Source organism: Fundulus heteroclitus, chromosome 5, assembly GCF_011125445.2.
Source record: "Fundulus heteroclitus isolate FHET01 chromosome 5, MU-UCD_Fhet_4.1, whole genome shotgun sequence".
NCBI classification, from domain to species: Eukaryota; Metazoa; Chordata; class Actinopteri; order Cyprinodontiformes; family Fundulidae; genus Fundulus; species Fundulus heteroclitus.
In genome coordinates this window covers 16705561-16724241 of record NC_046365.1, presented here as the reverse complement: position 1 = coordinate 16724241, position 18681 = coordinate 16705561, and the positions used below count along the sequence as shown (strand labels likewise).

Genomic DNA, 18681 nt, shown 5'->3' with positions numbered 1-18681 from the left:
TGCCATTTAAAATTTTTATCAGTTTTCTAAAGATTGCTTTAAATGAGCAGGGTTCAAAAGACTGTTATATATTTATCCATAGCAGTAAAGGCTAATTAAGTATTATGTGACACATGTTTGTTTTATCTGTGATTAGATTTATCTTTGTTAGATACAGATGATCATATATTTTATTTTGTATTAATAAACTGAAATAAGGTGAACTTATTACTATTCCTTACATACTCCCTTCTTTTAGCAGTAAACCTTTTTTTACTGATGCTCTTATAAATGGTTGCAAATGGAGTACAAAATATAATAAGACAATATAATTACAATCTTTGTGAAAAATACAATCAAGTGAAGAGTTTGCATTTGAAAGTTTTATTTCATTTTTAAGTTGACAGAGGGTCAGGATAATATGTCTCCAATTGGTGAGTGAATGAAAGCATTCTGGTTAAAACAGCAGGCTGGGAATCTGAAATATATATATATATATATATATATATATATATATATATATATATATATATATATATATATATATATATATATATATATATATATTCTATTTTATTTTGTTTTGTCTGCACCATCAACGCCAAGTCAAATTCCTTGTACGTGCAAACCTACTTGGCATTAAACTTGATTCTGATTCTGATTCTGAGAAGGCACAAGTATTATTAATGCTTTTGTTGATGATCTCAAAGTAACTTTCCCTTGCATTTTCAGTTGTAAGTTATATCTGTAAAGTCTCTCTTTATAGATGTCATAGTGAACCTGCAGTCTAGTCTTTCTCCAGCTACGTTCAGCTTTTCAATACTCCTTTTTTTTCACTTCTAACTGCTGGAGCACTTCTCCACTAACCTATCTCCAATTCAAACATTTTGAATCCAGTTGTTTTGTTTTTTAACCTTTTTTTGGATTGATCATAAATGACAGGATGACTGAGAATCCTCACCTGTAAGGGCATAAATATTTAATTTAGAGGCAGGATGTCTTGTACTGTACGCAAGTAAATTATTCGCTCTCTGGTTCTCTTTACTGATGGATGATTTCTGCTTATGCGTGGGTTTATGAGGAAGTACCCTGAAGACTGAGATGAGTAAGAGAGTCTGGTCAGCTCTGGGTAGGAAGACCAGACTGATGGAGATGTCTGTGCCTGATGCTGCACTTCATAAGGCTTATAAAATTGTTTGTAGCTATTTTTTTCTATTTGTGATGCAATGAAATGATGACTTCCCTACACCCTGAGCTAAAACTGTGAGAGATATTATTGATGTCCTTCAGAAACATCATAATGGTTCATTTGAATTGTTTTTCTCTCTTTTTTGCTTGTGAATAAACATGCTTATTCTGTTATGCTAGGATGTTTGTGTTGTCATTATGTTCCTGATTTTTTCGGTTATGAGCTACTTTTGAATATATCAGCAAGAAAGAATAAACATTGCACGTCATCCACTGTACTTTTGTAGTGTACAGATATATTCTTCAAAGCTTCTAATTTGCATTCACCTATCAGTTTTCCTTTTTTATTTTTTGTATTTATTTATTTTGCCATAACATTATTTATGTGATTAAATGTTGTCATTTAAAAAAAATGAAATCAGTTTTCTAAAGATTGCTTTAAATGAGCAGGGTTCAAAAAGACTGTTATATATTCATTCATAGCAGTAAAGGCTCATTAAGTATTAAATGACACATGTTTGTTTTATCTGTGATTAGATTTATCTTTTTTAGATACAGATGATCATATATTTTATTTTGTATGAATAAACTGAAATAAGGTGAACTTATTACTATTCCTTACATATTCCCTTCTTTTAGCGGTAAACCTTTTTTTACTGATGCTCTTACAAATGGTTGCAAATGGAGTACAAAATATAATAAGACAATATAATTACAATCTTTGTGAAAAATACAATCAAGTGAAAAGTTTGCATTGAAAAGTTTTATTTCATTTTTAAGTTGACAGAGGGTCAGGATAATATGTCTCCAATTGGTGAGTGAATGAAAGCATTCTGGTTAAAACAGCAGGCTGGGAATCTGAAATGAGATGAAATAAACAGTCATACATTGTCTTTAAAACTAAGTAACCTCATCTAAAGCATACTATATCAAATATCAGAATATCAGTAACTATGTGAAAATCTTCTTTAACATATTTTCACTCACTTGATCATAAACCAGCGAGCAGTTGTTGAATAAGGGCAAGGATCTGGGCCAGTGACGGTGCAGCCGTTGCTCCTGCTGCTGTGGTCGTAGTTGTGGTGGTTGACTTTAAGGACATTATAAAAAGATTATCATCAAACACAGCAGAGCACCTTCTCACTATTGATGCAGGAACTGATGCTCAGGTGGGATTTAAAGGTTTGGCAGAGGGGACACTCACCTCAGCTGAGTTAGAATTAGAGTTAGAATCAGAGCGGGCAAAGCGCTGGTGCTCCATCTGTGCAAGGTTTCACATTACCTGAGTTATACTTTTCCACAGTAATAGTAATACTTTCTACGTTTTATCTAACTTTATCAATTTAGACCTTATTTACATCTTTAAAATTTTTAATCTTATCAACTTAAACATGACAATGTTTTACTTACAGGTTCAGCCACAATGAGGCTCAGGAGGCATCCAAGAACAAGTGCTACCTTCAGCATGGTTCCAGAGATTTTAACCTGTGGGAGCAAAATATTACAAATTACTTTCTGAACAACACAGTGGTCCAAGTTATTGGAATGGATCATTAAAGAAATCCACTACAGAAAATATAAAAGCTATAACTAAATAAGTCAAGTCCTCACACCTTCAGTAGGTTTTCTGAGAGACGAGTGAAGAGGCTGTAGTGATGCTCTGTGGATGTTGAAGTTCTCTTTTATACCCTTACAGACGCAGAAGTGTTGCTAAACTGTGATTACATTTTTCATCTACTTGTTCTAAGGTGTGGCTGAGATTTAGAGACTTTAAGTTATTAAACTGTGGACAAATATCTGCAATATCTATAAGATTATCAACACTTATGTAACTAAATTATATTGAGAAAAATATGTTGAAAGAACACCTCATTACACCAGTTACAGCTTATTGTTGGTGCACCACAAGTGACACAGCAACTCATTTTCAACATGGCTAAGTTATGTGATTAAATAGTTCACTCTCTATAGAGAGAGCTTCCTCTCTGCAAGCTGTCAAGGTTTTATGAGAATAAAGATTACACCATAGAGTGGCTTTTCAAGAAAATATTTTGTCAGACTCTTTAATTTATGTAGAAAATGTAATTTTACTGCTTTTGTTTTGAAATTAAGATTCACTCTCCTGTGTTGTGGAAGAAAAACATTGCTTTAATGTTGTTACTTTTAAGTTGTAGAATTTGTCTTAGTCAAAATTTCTGATTTTTTTTTTAGAATTAACGGAGCCCTTTATCTCAATCAATGTTTTTAATATATCTATGTAATACTTCTAAGATGGTTATAGCAAAAAGAATATTATTCGGTCAAAACCTTTTCTTTGCAATAGTTCTTTGTAGATCCTTTGATTACATTAGGAGGTTATTACACAATAGTAAATAACAAACAACCATGCCCTCTGGATGCATTCACCAATGCTTTGCATATGATTTCACATATCTTTTCAAAACCAGAGACTTTGTTAAGATCCTGAAAAACCTGGGGCTTTGCCCTGCCCAGAAGTGTCTGGATTTCATGTGAGAGTGTCATAATCTGGGTTTTGTTTTGGTTTATGTTCATTATTTGATCAGCTGTTCCTGTCTTCCACCTCAGGTTTTGTTTCTGTTCTGTCTGGTTTTGGATTCTTCAGCTTATGTACTGTCTTTGTATTAGTTCTGATTTCCCTTTGGTGCTCTGCAGTGTTGTAGTACTCGAGTCCGAGACTCGAACTCGAGTTCGAGTCATTAGCTAAATTTAGAGACTCGTGACTTGACTTGGACTTGAGCACTGCTGACTCGAACTTGGACTCGGACTCCTACATTCAGATCATTCTGACTCGGAAATTGAGAAAAAGACTCAACTTTTTTTTTTATATCATTAGCCTATAATTTTAATATGTCATTAGAATATTATTTGGTGTATGATTTTAATATCTAAATGTCGTACCGCACATGCGACGTCACCATCTCATGAGCAACGCCCCTTGCCGCTAAGGTAAGGCAAACAGTATGAGAGCGCACGTAGCAACCAGCCGTTACACATGCAACAGATACAACAATATGACCGACTTTACAGCTGTTAAACTTTCACAAAAGAATGTCCAGGCGCCCATTTTACTGGTAGAACTGTGGAACAACATACCAACGTTCAGCTCAAACGATGGATTGAGTGTCGAGGTCTTAGAAAGACTGGAAAACGGGCCGAGTTGATAGAAAGGTAAGTCGATTTTTTTCTCCTGCTTGGCGTTCATGGCGTCATCGGCCGTTTTTTTTTCTGTTTGTAGTCACCGTCCAGGAATCGGTATAAATTTTCCGGCCCGCCGAACAATTTAGTCCGGTCCGGTGGCCAAATGCATTATCATTATCCAACGGCTGTATCTCCTCGCTGCATCGACCGATCTTCACCAGATTTGTTGTGAGTCATGGGGGAACACTGCCGAACGCGTTTGTGGGAATCGCCCGGTGGACGGGCGAGGAAAATGCGTGACAGCCTCTGCGGTGGCGGGCGGCCGGCGGGGTTCGCCGGTTTTGGTATGGTTTTTAAACATTGTTTAAAAACATTGTTTTTAAACAATGTTTAAAAATCATGGTTAGCAGACGTCTTAGACTTGGAAAAAGCAGTCGTTTTACCGAGTAAAACCAAGGGTAACTACAGCGAAAGAGTGGAGGAAAACGCATATTTGCCCTACCTGTACGTGATATGACGTCACGTTCTAAAAATAGCTCGCTCGCGGAACGCCATTATTAGTGCAATAGAATGTTACTGCTTCATCACATGTCACGGCATGTTCCTACAACGAACTTGGATGAATAGTGACTCGACTCAGACTTGACTCGGACTCGACTCAGATTTTTTTTTTTATGACTTGGACTTGACTCGGACTTGAACACTGGAGACTCGAACCTGGACTCGGACTCGAGGCATAGTGACTTGACTACAACACTGGTGCTCTGTGTAGTCTTAGTTTTATCTTCTATCTTAGGTTTGTTCTTCATGGTTATTTATGTTCTAGGGTTGGTTTAGTGTCTGTTCCTTTCCACGTGTTTTCTGTCAGCTTGTTTCCTCCTGCAGCCTCTTTCCCCCCTCTGATTACATCCACCTGTTTCTGGTTAATTGGCTCACTCTCTCTCCCTTTGTTCTCCTGCCTTTTTAAGTCTGTCTCCTCTGCCACTTCCCTGCCAGTTCATCGTCAATTCTTGTCATGTCTATAGTGTCTTTCCATGTCAAGCCTCCGGTGAGTTTAAGTTCCACGTTTTCCTTTTGCCTGATATATCTACCTCTGGATCATTTAAGTTTGCCTTCTCCCGGTATGAGTTTTTGGACAGCCATTTTTGTATCATTTTTGGATTATGATTTTGACCACTGTTTTGCCCATATCTAATCATTAAATCCTGCTTTATCTCAAACCTATTTGTCTGGTCGAATTCTGGGTCCTCCTGTCTCTGAGCCGCCCATGACAGAGAGTATTTTACTCTTTGAACAGTTTCACATCCAAAAAGTTCAGGACATGTTTAACCAGTTCTTTGCTTACAGGATGGGCTTTAGAAGGAATGGGATGGAAGAGGAAATAAACAATAAAAGGAGAACAACCTTGCACTTGTTATATTTTAAAGTTAGCAGTTACAATATTATACCTTATGCACCTTTCTTCCCTTGGGCACCTTTCTTTTTGTTAAGCCAATGTGTGACAAGTAAATTTCTCCACTGTGAGATCAATAAAGCCCTATCTTATCTCTTATCTTATCTTATTAAGGATTTTGCAACTGATTCCAAAGAATAGTGAGAACTTAGTGCCTGATCAGCCTGGACAATTGAAGCCCTCTAATGAGAAGCAAGCAACGACTCATCAGGTCTTGGTTGTCAGAGCTGGAAATCGTAGAATCATTTAACTTGATAGTCTGCTGAGATAATTTTTTATATAATAAAAGGGTAAAACAGAAACAAAACACAAAAGGTTTATTCAACGCTCAATTGAATCATGATTTCTTACTGTGCCGGGCAACCAAGCAACCTGTGGCAGTATCTCCCTCTCAGCCCAGAGATTTTCCTTTTCAAATCTATTTTTAGTTGTGCTGTGTGCGTCTGCTTTTCCACCTTGTTTGGACACATCAGGGAGCGTAGCATATTTTGAGCAACTTTGTGTAAATTTCTTCTTCTCACAAATAAAGCCCATTGCATTGGCAAAGCAACTCGAGCCACAAACTTCATGATATCCTATAGATGATACGAGTGGCCCTGTCATTTGATGTTTAGGCAAGGCAAGTTTATTTATAAAGTACTTTTCAGTAACAAAACGATTCAAAATGCTGTACATGAACAAAACAAACAGGAAAGAAAACCATTACAGAGGCAAACACATTGCACTGGAATAGTAGCAGCAGCTCAGATACAGTATAAGACAATTTGGACTCAAATTTTAGCAATAACATTTAAAGGCAACTGTAAACAAATACGTTATTAACCTTGATGTAAAGGAACTCAGGGTTACAGCACTTTTACAGTCTTCCACAAGTTTGTTCCTGTCGAGCTTACGAATTAAATGCTGCTTCTCCATGTTTGGTTCTGGTTCTGGGTATGCAGAGTAGATTTGAGTCAGAAGATCTGAGTTGTCTGGATGGTTGATACACTGATAACAAGTCTGTGATGTATTTAGGTGCTAAGCCATTCAGGGATTTATAGACTAACAGACGTATTTTAAAGTCTATTCTCTGAGATACAGGGAGCAGGTGTGAGGACTTTAGAACTGGAATGATGTGGTCTAGTTTCTTATTTTTTCTGGATCGACTTTTTTGCAGACATATGAAGACACTGTTGCAGTAATCGAGTAAACAAAAAATAAACACATGGATGAGTTTTTTCAGATCCTGCAAAGACATTAGTCCTTTAATCCTGGAAATGTTCTGGAGGTGATAGAAAGCCAACCTTGTAATGGTGTTTAGATAATTTTGGAGGTTCAGGTCTGAGTCCATCACTACACCCAGATTTCGGGCTTGATCAGTGGTTACTAGCTGAAGAAGCTGAAGCTGAGCACTAACTTTTGATCGCTCGTCTATTGGTCCAAAAATTATTACTTTAGTTTTGTTTTTATTCAATTGAAGAAAATTTTGGCACATCCATGCATTGATTTCTTCTAAGCATTTACTCAGTGCTTAAATGGGTTCATAGTGACCTGGTGACATGGTGATGTAGAGCTGTGTGTCGTATGCATAGTTATGGTAGCTGATGTTTTTTTATGATCTGAGCTAGAGGGAGCATGTAGATATTGAATAGGAGGGGACCCAGGATGGACCCTTGGGGAACCCCACATGTGATTTTTGTCACCTCTGATGTAAAGTTACCTACTGACAAAAAAACAGTCCCTGCCCTTTAAGTAGGATTTAAACCATTTGAGTGCTGTACCAGAAAGGCCGACCCAATTTTCCAGGCACTCTAACAGAATGGAGTGATCAACTATGTTGAATGCTGCACTCAGATCCAATAGTACCAGCACTGTGGTTCTTCCACAGTCTGTTTTTATACGGATGTCATTGAACACCTTGGCAAGGGCGGTCTTTGTACTGTGGTGAGCATGGAAACCTGACTGGAAAACATCAAAGCGACTTGTCGTTAAGAAAGTGTTCAATTGTTGAAACACAGCTTTTTCAATAATACTGATTAAAGGGAGGTTTGAGATGCGCCTGTAGTTCTGCAGAAATTGTTTGTCCAAATTGTTCTTTTTCAGCAGTGGTTTTATAATTGCTGTTTTTAGGGACTGAAAGAATACACCTGACAGAAGGGATGTGTTTATTATCTGAGTCAAATCAGAAGCTATAAAAGGCAAAACTTTCTTAAAGAAAGCTTTGGGTAAAACATCAAGGGAGCAGGAGGTGGAACTTAGCTGGTGAATGATTTTGTTTAAGCTTTTGTAGTTTATTTTGCAGAATTTGGGCATTTTGCCAAGGTCGGTTCTAGTTGGAGACAACTTTGGTTCTGAACTTGATATTGATGTTCAGACTGATCCTCTAATCATTTGGATTTTCCCTGTAAAGAAGTTTACAAATTTGTTGCAGACCCTGGTGGTGTGGAGTTCAGACGCCACAGCCGCACCAGGGTTTGTTAACCTGTCGACCGTGGCAAATAGGGCGCAAGTATTATTAATGCTTTTGTTGATGATCTCCAAATAACATATCTTTGCATTTTTAGTTGTAAGTTATATCTGTAAAGTCTCTCTTTATAGATGTCATAGTGAAGCTGGAGTCTAGTCTTTCTCCAGCTACGTTCAGCTTTTTTAACACTCCCTTTTTTCACTTCTAACTGCTGAAGCACTTCTTCACTAACCTGCCACTAATCCAAACATTTTGAGTCCAATTGTTTTTTTTTTAATTATTTTTATTTTGGATTGATCATAAATGACTGGATGACTAAGAATCTTCACCAGTAAGGGCATAAATGTTTAATTTAGAGGCAGGATGTCTTGTACTTTATGCAAGTAAATTCTTCGCTCTCTGGTTCTCTTTACTGATGGATGATTTCTGCTTATGCGTGGGTTTATGAGGAAGTACCCTGAAGACTGAGATGAGTAAGAGAGTCCGGTCAGCTCTGGGTAGGAAGACCAGACTGATGGAGATGTCTGTGCCTGATGCTGCACTTCATAAGGCTTTTAAAATTGTTTTTAGCCATTTTTTTCTATTTGTGATGCAATAAAATTATGGCTTCCCTACACCCTGAGCTAAAACTCTGAGAGATATTATTGATGTCCTTCAGAAACATCATAATGATTCATTTGAATTGTTTTTCTCTCTTTTTTGCTTGTGAATAAACATGCTTATTCTGTTATGCTAGGATGTTTGTGTTGTCATTTTGCTCCTGATTTTTTCGGTTATGAGCTACTTTTGAATATATCAGCAAGAAAGAATAAACATTGCACTTCATCCACTGTACTTATGTAGTGTACAGATATATTCTTCAAAGCTTCTAATTTGCATTCATCTATCAGTTTTCCTTTTTTATTTTTTGTATGTATTTATTTTGCCATAACATTATTTATGTGATTAAATGTTGCCATTTAAAAAAAATGAAATCAGTTTTCTAAAGATTGCTTTAAATAAGCAGGGTTCAAAAGACTGCTATATATTTATCCATAGCAGTAAAGGCCAATTAAGTATTATGTGACACATGTTTGTTTTATCTGTGATTAGATTTATCTTTGTTAGATACAGATGATCATATATTTTATTTTGTATGAATAAAATGAAATAAGGTGAACTTATTACTATTCCTTACATATTCCCTTCTTTTAGCAGTAAACCTTTTTTTACTGATGCTCTTATAAATGGTTGCAAATGGAGTACAAAATATAATAAGACAATATAATTACAATCTTTGTGAAAAATACAATCAAGTGAAGAGTTTGCATTTGAAAGTTTTATTTCATTTTTAAGTTGACAGAGGGTCAGGATAATATGTCTCCAATTGGTGAGTGAATGAAAGCATTCTGGTTAAAACAGCAGGCTGGGAATCTGAAATGAGATGAAATAAACAGTCATACATTGTCTTTAAAACTAAATAACCTCATCTAAAGCATACTATATCACATATCAGAATATCAGTAATTATGTGAAAATCTTCTTTAACATATTTTCACTCACTTGATCATAAACCAGCGAGCAGTTGTTGAATAAGGGCAAGGATCTGGGCCAGTGACGGTGCAGCCGTTGCTCCTGCTGCTGTGGTCGTAGTCGTGGTGGTTGTCTTTAAGGACATTTTAAAAAGATTATCATCAAACACAGCAGAGCACCTTCTCACTATTGATGCAGGAACTGATGCTCAGGTGGGATTTAAAGGTTTGGCAGAGGGGACACTCACCTCAGCTGAGTTAGAATTAGAGTTAGAATCAGAGCGGGCAAAGCGCTGGTGCTCCATCTGTGCAAGGTTTCACATTACCTGAGTTATACTTTCACACAGAAATAGTAATAATTTCTACGTTTTATCTAACTTTATCAATTTAGACCTTATTTACATCTTTAAAATGTTTAATCTTATCAATTTAAACATGACAACGTTTTACTTACAGGTTCAGCCACAATGAGGCTCAGGAGGCATCCAAGAACAAGTGCTACCTTCAGCATGGTTACAGAGATTTTACCTGTGGGAGCAGAATATTAAAAATTACTTTCTGAACAACACAGTGGTCCAAGTTATTGGAATGGATCATTAAAGAAATCCACTACAGAAAATATTAAAGCTATAACTAAATAAGTCAAGTCCTCACACCTTCAGTAGGTTTTCTGAGAGACGAGTGAAGAGGCTGTAGTGATGCTCTGTGGATGTTGAAGTTCTCTTTTATACCCTTACAGACGCAGAAGTGTTGCTAAACTGTGATTACATTTTTCATCTACTTGTTCCAAGGTGTGGCTGAGATTTAGAGACTTTAAGTTATTAAACTGTGGACAAATGTTTGTAATATCTATAAGATTATCAACACATATCTAACTAAATTATATTGAGAAAAATATGTTGAAAGAACACCTCATTACACCAGTTACAGCTTATTGTTGGTGCACCACAAGTGACACAGCAACTCATTTTCAACATCGCTAGGTTATGTGATTAAATAGTTCAATCTCTATAGAGAGAGCTTCCTCTCTGCAAGCTGTCAAGGTTTTATGAGAATAAAGATTACACCATAGAGTGGCTTTTCAAGAAAATGCGAGATGGAGACCGAGGAGCGGAACATTTTGGTAAGATCTCAAAGGGTAGAGATGAGACAATAATCACATTCCTCTCAGTTTTAGAGCAGCCTTTGTCACACAGCGTGAGCAGAAACTTAGATTCAGATGGGTTTTTTTTATGTCACAACATGTCAACATTGTCTGATATAATAAATGCATTTTTTATTGATTATTTTTTTCAAAAAGACATTTCCTGGTTTTTAACTCAGCATCTACTAAGTACAACATTTTAAAAAAGTATAAGGATTTTATCTTTTATAGTTTCATTTCTGCTCCGTCTCATTGGTTCAGAAACAGGACAGGACGGCAAACCTGTGTTCCAGGATCCAAAGTCTCCTGTTTTTTAAAAAATATATGTGAAATCATATGCAATGCATTAGCAAATGGATCCTAAGAACAGAGTTGTGCTGTTTACTAATAACCTTCTAAAACGATCATATAATCTACAGGAAACTGTTGCAAAGAAAATATTGTACTTAATCTGAATAGAAGGTGTGGCAGGATAAAACCCTCTGTTGGCCATGGACATCTTAAGATCTTTACACAGTGATACTAAAATATTAACATAATGTAATAGGGTGAAAGGTTCAGTTAGTTCTGAAATGATTCAGAAAATCTGACACAAAAATCATATTAAGCACTGATGTATGTTTATTTCACAGAAAAGGTGACTGAATTCTTGATCTTGATATTAAACAAATAAATCAAGTTAAATCAACACTTGAAAGTAACCTTAAACCAAATCTTTATTCTAAAAGAAACTCAGCAGCTTGCAGAGAGGAAGCTCTCTCTATCCAGGGAGTGAACTATTTAATCACATAACTTAGCGATGTTGAAAATAAGTTGCTGTGTCACTTGTGGTGCACCAACAATAAGCTGTAACTGGTGTAATGAGGTGTTCTTTCAACATATTTTTCTCAATATAATTTAGTTAGATAAGTGTTGATTATCTTATAGATATTGCAGATATTTGTCCACAGTTTAATAACTTAAAGTCTCTAAATCTCAGCCACACCTTGGAACAAAGTTTAGCAACACTTCTGCGTCTGTAAGGGTATAAAAGAGAACTTCAACATCCACAGAGCATCACTACAGCCTCTTCACTCGTCTCTCAGAAAACCTACTGAAGGTGTGAGGACTTGACTTATTTAGTTATAGCTTTGATATTTTCTGTAGTGGATTTCTTTAATGATCCATTCCAATAACTTGGACCACTGTGTTGTTCAGAAAGTAAATTTTAATATTCTGCTCCCACAGGTAAAATCTCTGTAACCATGCTGAAGGTAGCACTTGTTCTTGGATGCCTCCTGAGCCTCATTGTGGCTGAACCTGTAAGTAGAACACTGTCATGTTTAAGTTGATAAGATTAAACATTTTAAAGATGTAAATAAGGTCTAAATTGATAAAGTTAGATAAAACGTAGAAATTATTACTATTACTGTGGAAAAGTATAACTCAGGTAATGTGAAACCTTGCACAGATGGAGCACCAGCGCTTTGCCCGCTCTGATTCTAACTCTAATTCTAACTCAGCTGAGGTGAGTGTCCCCTCTGCCAAACCTTTAAATCCCACCTGAGCATCAGTTCCTGCATCAATAGTGAGAAGGTGCTCTGCTGTGTTTGATGATAATCTTTTTAAAATGTCCTTAAAGTCAACCACCACGACTACGACCACAGCAGCAGGAGCAACGGCTGCACCGTCACTGGCCCAGATCCTTGCCCTTATTCAACAACTGCTCGCTGGTTTGTGATCAAGTGAGTGAAAATATGTTAAAGAAGATTTTCACATAATTACTGATATTCTGATATTTGATATAGTATGCTTTAGATGAGGTTACTTAGTTTTAAAGACAATGTATGACTGTTTATTTCATCTCATTTCAGATTCCCAGCCTGCTGTTTTAACCAGAATGCTTTCATTCACTCACCAATTGGAGACTTATTATCCTGACCCTCTGTCAACTTAAAAATTAAATAAAACTTTCAAATGCAAACTGTTCACTGGATTGTTTTTTTTTTTTTTTTTTTTCACAAAAACTGTAAAGTCATATTTTTTTATTATATTTTGTATTCCATTTGCAACACATTGATCCTCAATGTAAAAGCATCAGTAAAAAAAACTGTTTACTGCTAAAAGAAGAGAGTATGTAGGGGATTGTAATAAGTTCACCTTATTTCAGTTTATTCATAAACAAAATATATACAATTATCTGTATCTAACAATGGTAAATCTAATCACAGATAAAACAAACACTGGTCACATTATACATGGTGAGTGTTTTTAAACCCTGCTCATATATAGCAATCATTAGAAAATTTATAATTTTTTTAAATGGCAACATTAAAACACAGAAATAATGTTACAGCAAAAATAAACAAATGAACAAATACACTACAAAAGTACAGTGGTTGACGTGCAATATTTATTCTTTCTTGCTGATATATTTAAAAGTAGCTCATAAGCGAAAAAATCATGAGCATAATGACAACGCAAACATCCCAGCATAACAGAATAAGCAGGTTTATTCACAAGTAAAAAAAAGAGAAAAAAAAAAGCCAACTAATTTCACTATTAAAGTGAAACAATACAAATGAATCATTATGATGTTTCTAAAGGACATCAATGATATCTCTCAGAGTTTTAGCTCAGGGTGTAGGGAAGCCATCATTTTGTTGCATCACAAATCAAAAAAAAGCTACAAACAATTTTAAAAGCCTTGTGAAGTGCAGCATCAGGCACAGACATCTCCATCAGTCTGGTCTTCCTACCCAGAGCTGACCGGACTCTCTTACTCATCTCAGTTTTTTCAGTTATGTATTCACATTCCTTAAACCGTGGAACAAATAGTCTTGGTTTTCCGTCACAGTCATTCTGCAGGCTTAAGACTGAAAAGACCACTTCCTCATAAATCCACGCATAAGCAGAAATCACCCACCAGGAAAGAGAACCAGAGAGCGAGGATTATGTTCACATACAACCCAAGACATCCTGCTTCTAAATTAAATATTTATGCTGTTGCTTAATGACAGAAATACATTTAGATGCTAAAAATAAGCTTTAACTAAATATATGAATGACAAGTTCCTAAAAGAGTATTCTTTTTACACGTTTAGTGAGATCATATATTTTCCACAACAGAACTTGGGTTTTTTAAATCATTTATTTACCCTGAATTCTCTCAGTTTAATTCAAAGTCTAACAATCAGCCCTATATTTACATTGAACATGTTACATATCTTGTTCACACACATGCTGATCTTTTGAAGCCATTTTTTCTGTTAATTATGATTACAGCTAAATAAAACATTACATTTAAGATTAGAAGGTTACATCATACCATTGGAATTTTCTTAATACAGAAATATAGGCTTGATGAAAGGTACGACTAATAGCTGCTTAACTCTTAGATGCATGACAGGAACCTACACTAGGGGTGGTCGATACGGAAAAAAACATATTCATAAAACAGAAATCATATTGATCAATATTGAGAATGATCAAAAAATTCAAAATATATATTGTTAGTGCCGCCCTGCCCATTTTATGCTGTTGCTTAATTAACTATTTTTAAGTAAAAACACACATAAGAAGAAAACAACGCATGATCTCTGAACTCTTTTCAAGGGGGCGGAGCTTGGTGACGAAGCGTTCCTGGGTCTGCATTTGTGATTGGTTGGGAGGATGTAGCGACTGTGGAATTAACCTTCATGATAGGCTAGAATGCAAAAGGACAGAAAAAGGTCCTTTATTGAACTTTTTATTGACCCTTTTTATATCTACCGCACCACACGTCTATCGATCCATATATATTGTTATTGAGTTATCATCCGGCCCTACCCTACACTCCTCCCTAATTGGGTCAAAAATGACCCGTGTCAGAATCAACGTACTTGTCTTCTTTTATGTTGTCTTTTTGGTTAAGGATAAAAACAATGTTAATATATTTAATATAATAATTGTGTCCACATAAGGATCATTTCATTTTTTAAACGGCTGTATGTTTTTAAAGAAGTTGAGACATTTCAAGGGATTGCACTGCACTTACAGCCAGAAGGTCACACACACACACACACACACACACATACACACACACACACACACACACACCAACAACAACCTGCTTGTTTAGGAGCTGCTCATTTGGCCCGAGGAAAAGAAAATGAGCTCAGAATTTCATTGCATTTTAAATGTTTTCTTTGAATGAATAAACTAAGTGAGATGGAGACCGAGGAGCAGAACATTTTGGTAAGATCACATTCCTCTCAGTTTTAGAGCAGCCTTGGTCACACAGAATGATCAGAAACTCAAATTGTTAGATACAGATAATTGTATATATTTTGTTTATGAATAAACTGAAATAAGGTGAACTTATTACAATCCCCTACATACTCTCTTCTTTTAGCAGTAAACAGTTTTTTTTTACTGATGCTTTTACATTGAGGATCAATGTGTTGCAAATGGAATACAAAATATAATAAAACAATATGACTTTACAGTTTTTGTGAAAAAAAAGAAAAACAATCCAGTGAACAGTTTGCATTTGAAAGTTTTATTTCATTTTTAAGTTGACAGAGGGTCAGGATAACATGTCTCCAATTGGTGAGTGAATGAAAGCATTCTGGTTAAAACAGCAGGCTGGGAATCTGAAATGAGATGAAATAAACAGTCATACATTGTCTTTAAAACTAAGTAACCTCATCTAAAGCATTCTACAGCAAATATCAAATATCAGACCAAGTCAAGTATAAATGATTGTGTAGAGTAACTGTGTGAAAATCTTCTTTAACATATTTTCACTCACTTGATCACAAACCAGCGAGCAGTTGTTGAATAAGGGCAAGGATCTGGGCCAGTGACGGTGCAGCCGTTGCTCCTGCTGCTGTGGTCGTAGTCGTGGTGGTTGACTTTAAGGACATTTTAAAAAGATTATCATCAAACACAGCAGAGCACCTTCTCACTATTGATGCAGGAACTGATGCTCAGGTGGGATTTAAAGGTTTGGCAGAGAGGACACTCACCTCAGCTGAGTTAGAATTAGAGTTAGAATCAGAGCGGGCAAAGCGCTGGTGCTCCATCTGTGCAAGGTTTCACATTACCTGAGTTATACTTTTCCACAGTAATAGTAATACTTTCTACATTTTATCTAACTTTATAAATTTAGACCTGATTTATATCTCTAAAATGTTTAATTGTATCAACTTAAACATGACAACGCTCTACTTACAGGTTCAGCCACAATGAGGCTCAGGAGGCATCCAAGAACAAGTGCTACCTTCAGCATGGTTACAGAGATTTTACCTGTGGGAGCAAAATATTAAAAATTACTTTCTGAACAACACAGTGGTCCAAGTTATTGGAATGGATCATTAAAGAAATCCACTACAGAAAATATCAAAGCTTTAACTAAATAAGTCAAGTCCTCACACCTTCAGTAGGTTTTCTGAGAGACGAGTGAAGAGGCTGTAGTGATGCTCTGTGGATGTTGAAGTTCTCTTTTATACCCTTACAGACGCAGAAGGGTTGCTAAACTGTGATTACATTTTTCATCTACTTGTTCCAAGGTGTGGCTGAGATTTAGAGACTTTAAGTTATTAAACTGTGGACAAATATCTGCAATATCTATAAGATAATCAACACTTATCTAACTAAATTATATTGAGAAAAATATGTTGAAAGAACACCTCATTACACCAGTTACAGCTTATTGTTGGTGCACCACAAGTGACACAGCAACTCATTTTCAACATCGCTAAGTTATGTGATTAAATAGTTCACTCCCTGGATAGAGAGAGCTTCCTCTCTGCAAGCTGCTGAGTTTCTTTTAGAATAAAGATTTGGTTTAAGGGAGAAGATTACTGTCAAGTGTTGATTTAACTTGATTTATTTGTTTAATATCAAGATCAAGAATTCAGTCACCTTTTCTGTGAAATAAACATCAGTGCTTAAAGTCCATTGATTTTTAGTGATGATTGTGTCAAATTTTGTGAATAATTTCAGAAATAACTGAACCTTTCATCCTATTACGTTATGTTAATATTTTAGTATCACTGTGTAAATCTCCTAACATGTCCAAGGCCAACGGAGGGTTTTATCCTGCCACACCTTCTATTCAGATTAATTACAATCCTTTCTTTTCTTTGTACCACATGTTTTGTTGTGTGACAATAAAAATTGACATGATTTATTCAAATCAGATGAAATTTATTTGATTTGATAGTCAAATTTGTGCAACTGCTGATACAACTACTAAGTTATTTAGATATATAGTATATCAAAGAGAATAGTTAGACATACTGACATTCTGGGGCTTTGCTTCAAGAACATTTCTCTGACTGGACATCTTCAAAATGTACATTTAGTACATTTAGTGCTAAACTGAAAAGGACAAGACTGAAAGAACAACAGAATATAAAGAACAGGATCAAGGAATTTTAGATCTAACAAAAATTTATATATGATTTAACATATTGGGTAAGTTAAACAACAGTCAGAGATTAGTTGTATTTGTTATAACTTGTTTATTGGTGTCCTGACTCAGAAACGGCCAAACACAAAGGCAAAGTTCATAAACAAAGCACCGCAAAGGAATGCAAGTTATGGTACAACCCAAAGAAATAGGTGAAGTATTTGTAAAATACTGCAAGAAATCATGTTATGATTCTGAAACTGAGCCCCACAGAAGTGAAGTACAATCATTCTTTAAAAAAATTGACATGGAATTATCATGAAAATTAAAAACCTTAAAAATAACAAATTCCCCAGTACAGGGAATTTGTAAAAATGCTTTATAGAAGGTGTGACACCTGTTATGTACATCTAAAAGAATGCAGAACCATATAAGGCAAGGCAGATTTATTTTTATAGCACATTTTAGTATAAAGATAACAACTAAACTTGTACTGAAACGACTAGTAACTAAACTACTTAACCCCAGTCGTACTGGATTCATCCCATGCGTGCAGGAAGCGAACATTAAACTCTAAAAGTAACAGATTCTATTTTTTTCTAGTAATTACTGTTATATGCTCTGTATTATTATATGCACTTCTTTCAATACAGTGGTTTTAACCTCTGTATTGTACACACTAGATACAAATACATTGAGTTTGTGCACAGATCACAGTATTTTGTAATGCAAAAAAATTTGACTTAACAGAATTTTAGTGGAAAGATGTTTTGGGCTGTTTTCAACCAGGCATGGATGATTTCTTTGAAAAGGAAATGCATTGGAAATGCAATTTAGCAACCTTACTTTTTAGACCAGACATACTGATTTGACATGAAGAACACAGCGAGTACTAGTCACAGAAAAACTGGAGCTCTTCCAGTGTTGCAAGCAGTTTCCTCTCTTATCAGTTTCTGTCTTTTCAGAATTTTTTTAAGGAACATTCGGATTTGTAAAAGCTATGTTTTCACCTCCCATTCTACTTTTGATTTTCTAGGAACCACCAGTAGACCTGGAGTCTGAAATCAAAGTGCTCTGTGTGAAACATGGCAGAATCAGATCCATAATATAGGATGGATCTTGATCATTGAGGGCTTTATATAAAAAAAGGAAATCAGATTCTGTTCTGTCTTTAACAAGTAGACAATGGCGGGAAAGTTGAAAACTAATTTTCAATAGAACTGTCACTATTTGGCTAAGCCATTTTGAATAAGTGGAAGGCTTTTTTACCGTTCTTCTGGGCTTCCAGGAAGTAGAGGATAACTGAAGTCCAGCCTTGAAGTAACAAAATGCACGGATCGTTTTCTGTAGCAACTTTGCTGATTGGTTTAAGTGCAGTTGTTTTACTTGAATGCACACACATTTGGTTTAGTTATATATGTTTAT

At 35.7% G+C, this 18681-nt stretch overlaps 4 long non-coding RNA genes across 4 annotated transcripts; 1 reads left to right on the top strand and 3 right to left on the bottom strand.

The window, feature by feature from the left end:
* Positions 1–1934: 1934 nt before the first annotated feature.
* LOC118563146 lies at positions 1935–2654 on the bottom strand. The gene is made up of 4 exons (XR_004931045.1): positions 2578–2654; positions 2372–2428; positions 2155–2257; positions 1935–2025 (listed from the first exon to the last, which is right to left on the bottom strand). It is a non-coding gene; the product is annotated as an uncharacterized LOC118563146 (long non-coding RNA).
* Positions 2655–9540: 6886 nt separating this feature from the next.
* LOC118563145 lies at positions 9541–10483 on the bottom strand. Its single transcript, XR_004931044.1, has 5 exons — positions 10393–10483; positions 10191–10264; positions 9985–10041; positions 9768–9870; positions 9541–9638 (listed from the first exon to the last, which is right to left on the bottom strand). It is a non-coding gene; the product is annotated as an uncharacterized LOC118563145 (long non-coding RNA).
* A 1405-nt stretch (positions 10484–11888) lies between these two features.
* Positions 11889–12807, top strand: LOC118563144. The gene is made up of 5 exons (XR_004931043.1): positions 11889–11979; positions 12108–12181; positions 12331–12387; positions 12502–12604; positions 12734–12807. It is a non-coding gene; the product is annotated as an uncharacterized LOC118563144 (long non-coding RNA).
* A 2591-nt stretch (positions 12808–15398) lies between these two features.
* On the bottom strand, positions 15399–16367 carry LOC118563143. The gene is made up of 5 exons (XR_004931042.1): positions 16277–16367; positions 16075–16148; positions 15869–15925; positions 15652–15754; positions 15399–15493 (listed from the first exon to the last, which is right to left on the bottom strand). It is a non-coding gene; the product is annotated as an uncharacterized LOC118563143 (long non-coding RNA).
* Positions 16368–18681: the final 2314 nt, after the last annotated feature.